This window comes from Procambarus clarkii, chromosome 24, assembly GCF_040958095.1.
Source record: "Procambarus clarkii isolate CNS0578487 chromosome 24, FALCON_Pclarkii_2.0, whole genome shotgun sequence".
Taxonomy (NCBI): Eukaryota; Metazoa; Arthropoda; class Malacostraca; order Decapoda; family Cambaridae; genus Procambarus; species Procambarus clarkii.
This window is the reverse complement of record NC_091173.1, coordinates 44990793-45006744: the sequence shown is the minus strand read 5'-3', so window position 1 is coordinate 45006744 and position 15952 is coordinate 44990793.

The window sequence follows — 15952 nt, the reverse complement described above, 5'->3', positions numbered from 1 at the left end:
CTTGGGACACCTTCTGTTATACCCCGCACGCTTGAGTGGCGCGAGGCATTGACTGTCATCCAGGTTTAACTGGGGGGCGATTTTGCACACCTTAATGAGTGCCTTTTTGCTCCGGTTGTTCTGCCGGATGTTGGCGTGGTTCAGCTTCATGTTCAGGTTCCTTCCCTGTTGGCTGCGATTGTGACTTGTCCTCGGTCCTCAGTCCACAAGTCCTCAGCCTGTAAGCTGAGGACTTGCGCACACGGGGCTCGTTGGCTTTGGACCTGCGTTTCTTGAGCTGTCTTCAGATTGGCTTGCAGAGGATGTAGAGGCGCTTGGGGCCGTTCCTGGGTCTCGCGCCTTGGCTGCTCGTACATCATCTGCCTTTTGAAGCTGTTTGCGCTGTTTCAGGGGTTTCAGAGTTAGATCTCCTTTGTTAGCTTTGGGTTTTTACCGGTTAATAACACCTTGCCCGGGCTTCACATAGCAATCAGCCTATGAGCCCTTGAAAACCCTGTCGGGCCTCGGTGGACCTCTGGCTGCGTCTTCCGAGTTCCAGCCCGCCTTGTGCGGGTTTGAAGGTTGCTGTGTGCCCTAGTCTCAGGGTAACAGTCACCACTTTTGCCTCCATCATGCTGCCTCTTGGGTCAACGACACCCTTGATCTGGAGTCTTGCAAGTCGTGTTCTCTGCTTGTTCTCCAATATTATTCTGATGACATTACTGTTAGGGAACAGGCAGCATCCACATTGTATGCTAGGTTTAGGTTGTCTGCAACGTGCTAGATTGGTTTCCCACCGGAATGTCCCACGGCTGCCCCGCTTTGGTTACAGGGACCTGGACCTGGGGACATTAGTCACTTCAACTTTGGTTCAGTCCGCACTCCCTGGGTTCTTCCCCTGTTGTTCATCCTGCACCTTTTTCCCCCCTGCTTTTGGCTCCGAAACGTCTGAGGGTTTTGGGGTCGGGGCAGGGTTTAGTTGGTAATTTAACTCGAGCAATATCTAGAGCCGCCCCGTTCGGGGTTGAGGACAAAGGCATTCGAGCCGGCTCCTCGTTCCGAGGCTTCTGGGTCCCCCTAGCAAGACCCCCTTCTTCTCAGCCTTACTCCTGGACTCTGCCTTTTTTTTTTTAGGGGTAGAGGGTGTGGAGGATGGCTCTGCCCTGGGGTCCTGAATTGGGAGATCCCGGGGCTGGGGATACGTTGACCTGGGAGGCCTTTGGCCTTCTTTGACACTGCTTGGGTATTGGTGCCCTCTTCACGAGGCTTGTTGTTACATGGGGAGGGGTTTTCTTACCTCCCTTCCCTGTATGAGTATGATTTGAGGTCGGCTTCTCCCTGGGTTTGGTTTCGGGCTCCCTTGGCTTCCTGGGCTCCATCTTTACAGAGGTTTTCTGCCTGTCGAATCTCACCTAAGTAGGTTCGGGAGGCTCTTGCTACGTATCCCCTGCGAGACCCAGATTCTGCCTTTGTGATGGATCCATCCTTATTCGAGTTCATTTCTTCTTCTTCTTCGGTTCGGAATTGAGTGCAATTGGAGGTTCCGGAGTCTTCCTGGCTGGCAGACTGCCTATTCTTTTCGTTGGGGGCGTGGCATGGGTTCTGTTGGACCCGCATGCTTGAGTGGCGAGAAACTTCTACCATTCTGCAGGTTTACCTGGGGGACAAGTTTGAGCAATTACTGTACAATTTAATTTTTATCTGGGGGACAGGTTTGAGCACCTTAACCCATAACCACTGTGCTACACCAACTGAGAAAACTTGGTAAATAACCAAGTAAAAAACTTGGTAAAACTTGGTGGAAAACCTTCGCCAACCAAAAAAAACAACTTTTGAATATTTCATACCCATTCAAAACGCGTGCACGGTAGGTTCAGTACGAAGTGGACCTCGAGTGAGAGGCTGCTATCTTAGAAAAAATTCCCAGAATGCCCTAGGGCTGCTGGCTAGGTTAGTACTGAGTGAGCAACAATGGGTGGCGCACGTGCCTCTGGCTCCCAAACACCTGTCCGACGCGGTGTTGAAGATAGATGAACAGTGTTAGTGGTTTCTGTGGTGGTGTTTTACATAGATATTTTCAAGAATAGCTGATTCTTTTCCAAAATGGTTGAATCTCTTCCTGGTTGACCGATTCTTTTCCAGAATGACTGAATCTCTTCCACTGAGGGACCTTTCAAGGAGATCTTTTCAAGACTACCTTACAAATTGATCTTTTCCTATAATCTTTTCAAGACCACCTTATGCTTCACAAACTTGATTACATACCACCTACAAGTACTAAAGCCAAGGGTGTATGCGAATGCATTATTTACAAGCATACAGAATGAAGAAACGGGAAGCAAAAATCTATCTGTACCTGGTGCAAGGAGAGCGAAGTCGCACTGTGTACCATAGACTGCTTCTTTGATTATCACTAACTTCCAAAGTACCGAGTGTGTAGTACAGTGTGTTACTGTGTAAATAGTGTGTGAAACTTTACATATTATAATTTTAGTGAATTTTTAACAAGTAATATTGCGACAATAAACATTTATTGTGGACACATTACTGACACATGTATCACAGTTCCATGGAACATTATGAATGTTTTACTGTAGACATATTATACAAAACACAAGTATGCATCATATACGATAAAAAACAAATAACACCACATTGAAAATGCATAGAACAAATAATTGAAAATATATTTGTGGCAACTCGCTGTGTTTGAATGTCGCCCATGACTGTCTCTGGGAGCTTCACGCACGGGCGACCAGCCCGTGATGCCTCCTTTTCCATGTCCCCACAGCCAAAGTAAGTGGAATGTTTTAGTTTTTTTTACATGTACGTGTTCAGGAAAGGGAATTTATCATATTACAAAGATAAACAAATTTGCAAACACTTGATTTTATGCGCACAGGGGAAGTGTCACAATAAACTCGACGCATCACAGTGGTTAACCCTTGTGCTGCTTAGGGCCATAATGCCCGCAACACCGCCAGACACAAGAAAAAAAAATTCAAGAATTTTTTTTTCTTACAAATGTGTTCATTTATGTTCTCTGAGTACCGGAAACAAAAATATAAATTAATTGTACTTACCAATGACGTAAATGAGCCGAGAAGTTGGCCGATGATATTGATGAAGATATTGCCAAGATGGTCGCTCAAGCGTGGTGCATCCCGGGAACGTCACACTCGGCGTTCTAGCATTCCGAATTGCTGCGAATTTATTTTGTCGGCATTAGTTACAGTATCTATGGCGTATTTTACAACCATTTTTTCACTGATGTTGTACAATATGTGGTCACTTGATGTTTTATTATAATACAACTGTTATAAATTTAATATACTGTCACATATTAGTGTCACATGTATATGCACGAAGTTGTTTAATTTTCAGGAAATATAAAATTTATTACGAATTGTTTTCACTATATACACTCACTCAATATGTACATATTTTTGCACCAGTATTGAACATTTAGAAGGCCTCGAGACTGTGATACTCATCAAAACATTTAACATAGCACAAAGGGACCTCACACGTTGTGCACCAAGTTAAGACCACTTTACATTTCTGTTCCCTCTTTTGTGTGGTCTTACATACAATACACTCACACTGGTCTACTGCACGCTTTCCAGTTGGTGGTAAATTCGTTATATTGTGTGTCAGAAAGGCATTCTTGAAAGCAAGCCTGGGTTTGGGAGCATGGTGCATTCACAATCACAATGAATCTTTATATGGCAGAAATTGGATTGGCAAATGTTTCTAGTAAATGTGTCACTACAGTAAAACTGAACACACGGAAATTTCGTTTACCACCTGTTTGGTGGTAAACGGATTACAATGAACATTTATATGCCAGAAATTGGTTTGGCAAACGTTTCTAGTAAATGTGTCACTACAGTAAAACTGAACACACGGAAATTTCATTTATCACCTATTTGGTGGTAAATGGTCCACAATTAACATTTATATGCCAGAAATTGGTTTGGCAAACATTTCTAGTAATTGTGTCACTACAGTATAACCGAATGCATGGAAATTTCTTTTACCACCTGTTTTCACAAGATACGTATTGTAACTGTTCAGCATTGTTACATCAACAAGGTGGAAAAACATCTACTTGGTCCCCTTCACTGTTTTCCGTACACACTCGACTGCCCCCACCATCATATCACATTTATCCATCAAACGCATGTTGATGTTATAGTCCTTCACACAATCTGGCATATTGATTATTTGCTTTGTTGTTCTATTCACCTTGCCACCATCCACCATTGTACCATTGTGAACGGTGGTCAACATGTTCACTTCTCTCTTGTTTTTCCACCACACTAAAAGTTTTTGATCACTTTTTCTTAGCTGGCAATCACCAACTTCAAGATTATTGTCAAACACTGGCATTTCCTTTCTTCTTGCCTTTACTGTGCCACACACACCTGTTCTATTTTCAAGCAAGAACCTAGGGACTTGTATAATAGTTATCTGTGTATAAAACCAGTGTTGATTGTAATTAAACGCCATTTTCTGGGCGAGACCCGTTGGCTCCCTGGAGCTATACCAGGCTGATATGCTACCTTACCTTGAGGTTACCTTGAGGTGCTTCTGGGGCTTAGCGTCCCCACGGCCTGGTCGTCGACCAGGCCTCCTGGTTACTGGACTGATCAACCAGGCTGTTGGATGCGGCTGCTCGCAGCCTGACATATGAGTCACAGCCTGGTTGATCAGGTATCCTTTGGAGGTGCTTATCCAGTTCTCTCTTCAACACTGTGAGGGGTCTGCCAGTTATGCCCCTTATGTGTAGTGGAAGCGTGTTGAACAGTCTCGGGCCTCTGATGTTGATAGAGTTTTCTCTCAGAGTACCTGTTACACCTCTGCTTTTCAACGGGGGTATTCTGCACATCCTGCCATGTCTTCTGGTTTCATGTGATGTTATTTCTATGTGCAGGTTTGGGACCAGCCCCTCAATTATTTTCCACGTGTAAATTATTATGTATCTCTCCCGCCTGCGCTCAAGGGAGTACAGATTTAGGCTCTTTAGTCGGTCCCAGTAATTTAGATGTTTTACTGAGTGGATTCTAGCAGTAAAGGATCTCTGCACGCTCTCCAGGTCAGCAATTTCTCCAGCTTTGAAAGAGGCTGTCATTAAGTACTCCACTCTAGAGAGCACAAGCGTTTTGAAAAGTGTCATCATCGGTATAGCATCTCTAGTGTGAAAAGTTCTTGTTATCCAACCTGTCATTTTTCTTGCAGTTGTGACGGCTACTTTATTGTGTTCTTTAAAGGTAAGGTCTTCCGACATGAGTACACCCAGATCCTTTACATTGCCTTTTCGTTCTATGTTATGATTTGCCAGAGTTTTGTACGTGGTTTCCGTTTTTATATTTTAATTTTTTCCGTATCGCATGAGCTGGAACTTATCTTCGTTAATGATTGATTTGACAGTTTGACGACCTTGAGGAAGCCAATATTTCTGTCTTAGGTCGGTGAGTGTGTCTAACACTCCACCATGCAAAGTGCCATATTGATGGTGATGTAAAACTAGAAGCTTTGTAATAATGTAGTGACGTGGTAGAAGGATCGGATTCTTTGTATCCAAATCAATTTTTGCATGAAGCAAACCTCCTCCACACCTTAATATATTATGAGTATTGGCATCATACCAGATACCTAGAGACTTGGTTAATTTATCTGGAAGATTTTCATGTTCACTTCCATACGTCTCTTGTTGTGCACGTTTGATCCAGTAGAGTATAGGATTGGGAAACTTATGTCTAATTCCTATCTTAGCAAGAAAGTCAAACACATGTGCTGTCACTCTTAATAGCTTACTCAAGTTAGAATAATTGTGAGGATTAATAGCTGAGATTCGATGAAGTTCTGGGTCTTTCATGGGAGTAGTGATACTGGTCACTATGACTTGTGGTTTCTGTTTGGGCCACTGACCACTAACAAGCCGTGAAGGTCCATTAAACCACATCGAAGGCTTGATTAGCTGTTTTAATGTTAACCCTCGAGATAAGTTATCTTCAGGATTGTCCTTAGTGGGGACATGTCTGAATTTATATCCAGCAGATAATTCATGAATTTCCCTAACGCGATTACTAACGTAGCGAGTTTTATTGTTGTTATTTCTTACCCATTGTAAGACTGCCTCATTGTCTGACCACACTACGATTTCACCAAAGTGAATATTATTGAGTGTCTTGGTCAGGCAATGAGCCAATCTCACTCGCACCAGCAATGCAGTTAACTCCATTTGAGGTAAAGATCTCTTCTTGATTGGAGCAACTCTTACTTTAGATGTGAGTAAAATTGATTGTGCACTATTGACTAAGTAGGCTGCAGCGCCATACGCTTTGCCAGAGGCATCGCAAAAAACGTGCAAATTTGTGGGTAAGTTTTGTCCTGAAGCATTACGAGGAAATTTCAAAACACCTAATTGATTGAAATCCATTGCGAGTATCTGCCATTTATCTTGCAACTCAATTGGCAATGGATCATCCCATCCCATATGTTTCTGCCAGCATTCCTGCATTAGGAGTTTGCCCCTTATTAATATAGGACTAAGTAAGCCTAAAGGGTCAAATGGTTGACTGACATACGAGAGTAATTTTCTCATGGTAAGGGAGACCTGTTACCTAGCAGTAAATAGGTACCTGGGTGTTAGTCAGCTGTCACAGGGGGGGCTTCCTGGGGGTGGAGGCCTGGTCGAGGACCGGGCCGCGGGGACACAAAAAATGCCCCGAAATCAACTCAAGATAACCTCAAGATAAGGGATGAATTATTGGTTTGTACTGACTTGACATTCATCTCATTAGTACCTGTGTTCCATTCCACGCCCAGAACTTTTAATTGATTAGGCACCTGATAACCCGGAAATTCTTTCTCGATTATCTGGTTTAATGATTTATTGTTTGAGGCCCATGATTGTAGTGGCATATTGGCTCCTAATAACTCACGGTTAGCCTCATGGTAAATTTCTACCAATTTGGATTTGTCATTTGTAGTTCCCTGGAAATTATGTTTTATGATCTCTGTTTTGTAAGGGCTATTTGACTTCCTCAAATGTGTATCTAATGTGGCTTGAAGTAGAAACGGGGAGGAAGTCGCTCCGAATAGCACAGAGGCAAATCGGTAGGTTATGACATCACTGTCAGGATCCAGTGGGTCCTTAACCCTTAAACTGCGCATGGCGTATATATACGCCATGAGTAACATGTCCCACCGTGCGCATGGCGTATATATACGCCAAAGGGTGCCAGGCACGATTCAAACGTCCCGCGGTGTAAAGGGGTCACCCATACCGTAGCCAGGGGAGATTGTAAACAGACGCCATTTTGAAAAAAATCCAGAGCAGGCCTCCTTTGTTTCACAGGCCTTAGTTAGTGGCCAGACACCATGGCGAGCGCATCACGACCCAGCGTGCGACCTCGCCCAGTGCTCCGCGCCGCGCAGTCCTTGACCGAAGACGAAATTGCAGATGAATTGTTCAAGGACGTTGATGAGTCTGATATTGACGACTCAGATATAGATGAAGATTATACCCAGCCAGAAGAAATCGAAACAACGGATAGTGAGGGGGAACATGTGGGTGCCACGAGGGTGAGGATGCCTCTCGAGGCTGCTACTCAACACCACTCAACACCACCCCGCGCCCAAGCACATGGTTCATCTATACCACTGCACGTTTATGATACGATTGACGAGTCTGAAACAAGTGAATCTTTCTCAGGCTTTAGTGATGAAGAGTTGGAGAATAGTGTTACCCCAGCTGCTAGTGCCAGTACAAGTTTCGCCGCATCAGCTGCCCGCCCAGCCAAGCGCCGCCGCATGGGACAATATGGCGACAATGAGGAACAAATTCCCTCATGTTCCACATCTTTTTCCTCGTCTACCGTTCCTGCCCCTACTGCTACAAGGCGTGCTTCAGCTCCTGGTCCCCGGATTCCTCGCCGTGGTGCAGCTAATGGCTCTCGGAAGGCAGCAGGTTTGTGTGTGTGGAGTGATGGGGAAGATTTTGTTCCACAAATTCCCGACTTTGATTACAGAGATGTGGGAATTACTGATCTTTTCCCTGATACTGGTGACGAAATGTGTGAAATGGACTTCTTTACTGCATATTTCGATGAGCCGCTAATGAAACACATTGTTCACGAAACGAACAGACTTGCGGATGATCTCATCGAAGGTGAGGAAGTTTCAGAATTTTCGCGACTACAGCGTTGGAAAGAGACAACTGTTGATGAGATGTATGTGTTTTTTGCAATTTGCATGTTGATGAAACATTGTGTGAAACATGTAATTTCAGATTATTTTGTAACAAACTAGGCTGTTGTAAGAATTATCCAGAAGGTTCCAGAAGTTGTGTACGGACCTGACCTCTCAACGCCCAGTCCTCTGGGAATTAGCAGGTCTGAGTCACAAATGGCGGGCATCTTTGTTCATAGCTTCGTATAATGAACCATCCTATATTATTCAGTAATTTAGAGAAATTAGCCTTTATTCATTTTGTATTAAAATTGTATTGTATAATAGTACTGGGTACAATATCAAGAGTATTCTAATTATTGAGTTTAAGTCACCATCAGTGACGTCACGAATCAGATCTAAGTTGTAAGGCGGAGTGACCGGCGGTCATAGGTCATCAGGGTTGACATGTCTACTATTTCTCAAACTTCAATTAACCATTTTGGGGATCGGGAACAGCTCTGCCGTTAGATGTTTGTGTAATTTAATTTCAGTAAAATAATTCAACCAGTCTGGATCAATTCAGTACAAACAGAGGTTAATTGTTATAACTTAAACCTTGCTAAGTAACTGGATAAGCGATGCGGAACAATACAATGCTCTAGTCTGGGGTAGACCAGACGAGGAAGAGATCAGTGTGGACACAAGATCAACTGGGAGAGGTCAACCATCTTACCTCTCCCCAAGACCAGCCCAACATCTTTAGCTGGTAAAACATAGAGGTATAGTTGCTATTGTTATGTATAGGAATAGTCAACTCATTGCATTCAGGTCAAGTAGGGATTGTTAAAGTGACAGGGAGTGAACATATTTAGATTTTGTTTTAGTTTTTCTTTTAATAAATTAATTAGTTAATAATTTGCATTTTTATTGTTTCCATTTTTTTATGTTTACTTGTCCTGGTCACGTGGTCCACACGAGACAGAGTTGAATTGGGCGCCGATTCTAACATCGAATCGGAATTCATCATTACCGTGTAATTTATTCCACACTCAAGGTCATCGGTTATAGTGGGGATCAAGCCCCAAGGTTGATTAATTAGCGTGATCGATCCAGACCTCGATCATTGCTCGGTGTTACTGGTCTGGTGGTGGCGGCGGAGGCGACTTTAGTGTTTTGCTCAAAGCCTAGGTCACGTCATACTGGGTGTAGAATCCTAAGTCGGTCAATCGTCTTAGGACCACGTGGCGTGGAGTTGGCTTTGGTAAAAGTTTTGGAGTCCCTGGTAGAGAATAAAAAGTAAGAATACGGGTAGAGGGGGAAAAGAAGAAGGAAAGTTAAAGAGAGAAACCTTACCCCGTGTTACAATGGTGCACAGCGGTGGTTTCAACAATTTTGTTTGAAATTGTTGAAAGGCTCACGCGTCTAGCCATTCGAACACGTGCGCGGATGCTAAGGAGACAGCCGCGGGCCAGGATTAGCAGTGCGCCTCACAACAGTGCGTTTGAGTGGGGATTGGCGAATCTTGGGTCATGCGGGCTGATATGATTAAGGTTTAGTTAGAAAGATTAGGCTGTTAAGTTTTATTGAAAAGGAGACCGCTCCGAGTTGATTGGACTGGGTACCATACTCGACCCATTGCAATCAATTCAGAGGTGTTGGGAGCCGCCATACTCTCAACAGCAGTTCCTTGTGGGCTGTCTGGGCGGATATATCTGTGGGACGCCAGGAGATAGATCCGAGGGCGTTGTTAGACGACCCAAAACGCTAGGAAAAACGTAATCCGTGAAGGGCGTTGCGGCCTCCGAGGGACGGACTAGTAACCTACCTAGCAGCGATTCAACAACTAAGTGATCGCACACTTAGTGGAGGTTGAGTCGTCCCTAGTCTTAATTGTTGCTGAAAGCTGCGTGTCGCTCTGTTGGAACCTAGATGGTCGAGACCCCTAGGCTAGGTGTGGTACGGCGTGCCGGTAGGAGCAATTATAAGATTAAGTCGAGTGCATTTTTGAATTAAGTATACTTAAATTTATAAAGTAATTTCCGTTTATTTTCGTTGTTCTAGAGATTAATTTTTTTTTCCCTTACATTCAATCCCCGGTTAAAATTTTTCCCAAGTGTTTAGCATTTTCTTGCATATTAGGCTAAGTGCATACATTAAGTTTTGCTATTCCCTGTTGTATTAGTCTAAGTCAGAGGTGTTGGTTCTAGAGCGTAGTTAACCCTCTGGACCTAGGGCTATATGTTGGTCACGATAGATCAGTGAAGGAGTTTAAGTAATTTAGTAATAATAATTACTATTAGTAATTTTCGTGTAAATGTTTAATAGAGTCCGTGGAATATTTCTAAGTATTTTGGGATAAGTTTTCGGCTAAGTCAACGTCGGAAAGTCGTTAACTGTAATTAATTTGTATTCGTGGGTCACGTATAGGATCTGGGTATCATTAGGATTCCCCAGTCGATGCGAGTGATATTTTCTAGTTTTTACCAGTAAGACGGTAGAATTGTGTTTTTAGACTTTGAATTCTGTTTTCAGTAGAAACGTAGGTGGAAAATTTTCTAAGTCCAGCTTGGGCTAGAATCTGACTTTGGCGGAAATTCTAATTTTCATGTTTTGTGTATATCCTAGGGTCAGTATTACTCTCTAGTGCGCGCAAGGGACGTAATTCACGTGGTCCTAAGACGATTGACCGACTTAGGATTCTACACCCAGTATGACGTGACCTAGGCTTTGAGCAAAACACTAAAGTCGCCTCCGCCGCCACCACCAGACCAGTAACACCGAGCAATGATCGAGGTCTGGATCGATCACGCTAATTAATCAACCTTGGGGCTTGATCCCCACTATAACTGATGACCTTGAGTGTGGAATAAATTACACGGTAATGATGAATTCCGATTCGATGTTAGAATCGGCGCCCAATTCAACTCTGACTCGTGTGGACCACGTGACCAGGACAAGTAAACATAAAAAAAATGGAAACAATAAAAATGCAAATTATTAACTAATTAATTTATTAAAAGAAAAACTAAAACAAAATCTAAATATGTTCACTCCCTGTCACTTTAACACTCCCTACTTGACCTGAATGCAATGAGTTGACTATTCCTATACATAACAATAGCAACTATACCTCTATGTTTTACCAGCTAAAGATGGTGGGCTGGTCTTGGGGAGAGGTAAGATGGTTGACCTCTCCCAGTTGATCTTGTGTCCACACTGATCTCTTCCTCGTCTGGTCTACCCCAGACTAGAGCATTGTATTGTTCCGCATCGCTTATCCAGTTACTTAGCAAGGTTTAAGTTATAACAATTAACCTCTGTTTGTACTGAATTGATCCAGACTGGTTGAATTATTTTACTGAAATTAAATTACACAAACATCTAACGGCAGAGCTGTTCCCGATCCCCAAAATGGTTAATTGAAGTTTGAGAAATAGTAGACATGTCAACCCTGATGACCTATGACCGCCGGTCACTCCGCCTTACAACTTAGATCTGATTCGTGACGTCACTGATGGTGACTTAAACTCAATAATTAGAATACTCTTGATATTGTACCCAGTACTATTATACAATACAATTTTAATACAAAATGAATAAAGGCTAATTTCTCTAAATTACTGAATACTATAGGATGGTTCATTATATGAAGCTATGAACAAAGATGCCCGCCATTTGTGACTCAGACCTGCTAATTCCCAGAGGACTGGGCGTTGAGAGGTCAGGTCCTTACACGACTTCTGGAACCTTCTGGATAATTCTTACAACAGCCTAGTTTGTTACAATTGGAGCAAAAACAACTCTGTTCCAACACCATTGTTCGGGAAATATATGTCCCGAGACAGATTTCTGTTGATCCTACGGTGCATTCATTTTGCAAATAATGCTGACGAGACACAGGATGATAGGCTTTGGAGAGTGAGGCACGTGCTAAATGACCTGATTGGAAAGTTCCGAGATTACTACGTACCAGCTCAGAAGCTGGTTATTGATGAATCCCTGGTGCTTTTCAAAGGACGTGCTGCCTTCAAGCAGTATATTCCCTCAAAACGTCACCGATTTGGACTGAAATTCTTTGTGCTCTGTGACTGTGAATCAGGAATGGTGTTACACATGATACTTTATTCAGCCACAAATATAGATATTCCTGCTAATGACAAACATGGCTTCTCAGGTAGTGTGGTGAAGTCACTGCTTGCACCATATCTGAACAAGGGCCACATATTGTACACATAACTATTATACCAGTCCCTTGCTAACGAAATTCTTGCTGGATAATAAGACTGGAGTGTGTGGAACAGTAAAGCCAAAACGAAAGGAAATGCCTGTGTTTGATACTGCTATGCAAGTAGGTGACTGCGAGGTAAGGAAAAGTGGTGCAATGCTTTCAGTGCGGTGGAAAGACAGATGTGAAGTGAACATGTTGACCACCATTCACCCTGGTACAATGGTAGACAGTGGCAAGGTGAACAGAACAACAAAGCAAATAATATACAAGCCAGATTGTGTGATGGACTACAACATCAACATGCGTTTAGTTGATAAATGTGACATGATGGTGGGTGCTGTAGAGTGTGTACGTAAAACAGTGAAGTGGACAAAGAAAATGATTTTTCACCTTATTGATGTAACAATGCTGAACAGTTACAATATGTTTCTTGTGAAGACAGGTAGAAAATCATATTTCCGTTCGTTCAGTTTCCAAGTTGTGAAACAGTTGCTAGGTAAATTTGGCAAGGACACACCTGGTATACAAAGACCCATTCGAGACCCAATACTGAACCATGCTCCTGCACCCAGGCTCGCTTACAGGGAGGCCTTTCTGATACATCAAATCAAGAAATTACCACCAACTGGAGCTCGTGCAGCAGGCCAGCGTCGGTGTGTTGTGTGTTCCAGTACCAAATTGAGGCCACAGAAACGCAAATTGGTGTTGACATGGTGCGAAGCGTGTGCCGTCCCTCTGTGCCATATCGACTGTTTCGCACAGTATCACAGTCTCCTGGAGTACTAAATGTGTAATTCTTTGGTAAATAAATGTACATATCAAGTTTATTTTTGTGTTTATATTGAAAAAAGCCCAAATACATTGAATATTTCCTGTAAATTATACCATTTTGGTGGGCATACTTGTGACACTAATATGTGAGCGCCTAGTGAGTTTATACCAGTTTTATTATAATACAACGTCTAGTGGTAATAACTGGAACAATACTAGCGAAAAAAATTGGAGTAAAATGACCCAAGAATACTGTAAATAATTCCGCGAAAATAAATTCGCGGCAACTCGGGCCGCGCGAGCGGCCGTGAGTGACAGCTGGCTGACGCAGCACCCTTGAGCGCTCACAAGAGATGTCTTGTGAGCGCTTGTCTTTATGTCCCAGAGAACATAAAGGTATAGTGCTCTTGAAAAATAGGTGAGATAACAGGAAAGTGCTAAGGGAAGTGAAAAATCGGATGAGAAAAAGTTGCCCTAGTGTTTACAGTGCAGAGAAGAACATTCAAGATGGCCACTGGCAAGGGGAAAAACAAAACAGAGCTTGATTTTGAGGGATTCAATGAAGAAAGCATTGATATTAGTAGTCTACATAACAAGTTGGTAAATTTAGATACTATAGTGAACTCTCATGTAGAAATAATTAGTAAATTGAAAGAAAGTAATGACCATTTGAATAGCAAAGTTTTATGTCTTGAGGGTTTAGTGAAAGACTTGCGCAAGCATAAGAATCAATTGGAAACAAATTGCAAAGCCATGGAAGAAGAAAATAAACTCTTAAAAATAGCTTTGGAAGAAGTTAAAGTAAATTTAAACATAAATGACTACAATAGGTTAGGCAAGGAAATTCAACAGGAGAAACAGCTTTTGTCAGCACAGATGGAGGAAGTTACACAGGGAATAGAACAGTGCAAGAAAGATATGCAACTCACTTATGCACAAGTGGCCAAGGAGAAGGAAAAAATAGAAGAAGCAGTAAAGGAAGTCAAACACTGCAGCAACCAAGATAAAACAAACATTAGGCTAGAAGTGAGGAAAGAATTGGCATCTAACCCGAAGTTGGTGCAAAACACAGTTGATCGGAGTAAGTCCCTGATCATTTTTGGCTGCAAAGAAAAGGCGATAACATCTAGGTCAGAAAGAGCTGTAGAAGAAGCTAAAGTAGTAGATAAAATTGTTGGCCTCGTGGAAGGTCTTACAAACAGAGAGAATGTGTGCGACTACAGGAGAATAGGCAGGTACGTAAAAGGGAAAGATCGACCTTTGAGGATCACCCTAAACGGTGCCAAAAAATGGAAGAAGTACTAAGGAATGCTAGAAAATTGCAAAGGGATGAGGATGGGAAAGGGTGGTCGTTAAGACGAGATCTTTCAAAAGAAGATAGAGAGAAGCTGAAACTGAACCTCGCCGAGGCAAAACATTTAAATGAGAGCAGGAATGAAGAAGAAATAAATTCTTTTTTCTACAAAGTGATAGGGGTAGGCAAACCAGTAAAGTGGTACATAAAGGCAAACCAACAAAATCAATAGAGAGAGGGGGAGTGAAGAATAAGGAGAGGGGGAACAAGTTCCTGAAGATTGCATACACCAACATAGATGGAGTGAGATCGAAGATACTGGAGTTAAGTGATGTAATACAGCTGCAGACACCAGACATTGTTGCACTCACGGAGACAAAACTTGAAGATGTAATTTTAAATGAGGTCATATTCCCAAGGGGCTACTCAATTTGGAGACGGGACAGAAAAATTAGGAAAGGCGGTGGCGTTGCTGTGCTGGTAAAAGAACACCTAAAGGTGAAGGAAATAATGACTGCCAATCCACAAGAAGTTGACATAATAGCACTAGAGATCTGCTATGAGGATGATAAACTAATGATGATAAATGCATATAGTCCACCGCCAAGCAGCACATGGTCAAAGGAGGAGCTAGATAGTAAACGTGAAGGTCTTATAACAATAATGAGAGAGATTATAGCGAGAGCGGATAACGATAGATCACGACTGTTGATAGTCGGTGACTTCAACTTGAAATCCATAGACTGGGAAGCATATGAAGCTAAAACAGAAGATTTTTGGACCTGTAAATTTGTAGACCTCATCCTGGAAACATTCTTGTATCAACATGTTAAACAAGCTACGAGGATGAGGGAAGGGGACGTTCCCTCCATGCTAGATTTGATATTTACCAGGAAGGAGGAAGAGATATTTGACATTCAGTACCTTCCTCCCTTGGGTAAAAGTGACCATGTCTTTTTGGGAATAAAGTATGCAATGCGTTATAAGCTGGAAGAAAATAAGGAGGTTGAAGCAGTTGAAAAACCAGACTTCAGGAGAGGACATTATGGTGACCTTAGAAATTTTTTTAGTGAGTATAATTGGACAGACTTGATGCTAGGCAAGGAAGTGAATGAGATGTATGGCAAGTTTTGTGAAATATATGATAAAGGCACAAAAAAATTTATACCAAAACAGAGATGCAGAACTAGGAAACAGGATTGGTTCAATAGAAATTGCGAGAGGGCTAGAGACCGAAAGACACAAAAATGGAATCAATACAGGAAGAGGCCGAACCCCCAAACATACCAGCGATACAAAGATGCGAGAAACAACTACACGGCAGTGAGGAGAGAGGCAGAAAGAAATTTTGAAAAAGGGATTGCGGACAAATGTAAAACAGAACCAGGTCTATTCTATAAATTCATAAACAACAAATTTCAGGTAAAGGATAATATTCAGAGGTTGAAAATGGGAAATAGATTCACGGAAGATGAAAAGGAAATGTGTGAAACACTAAA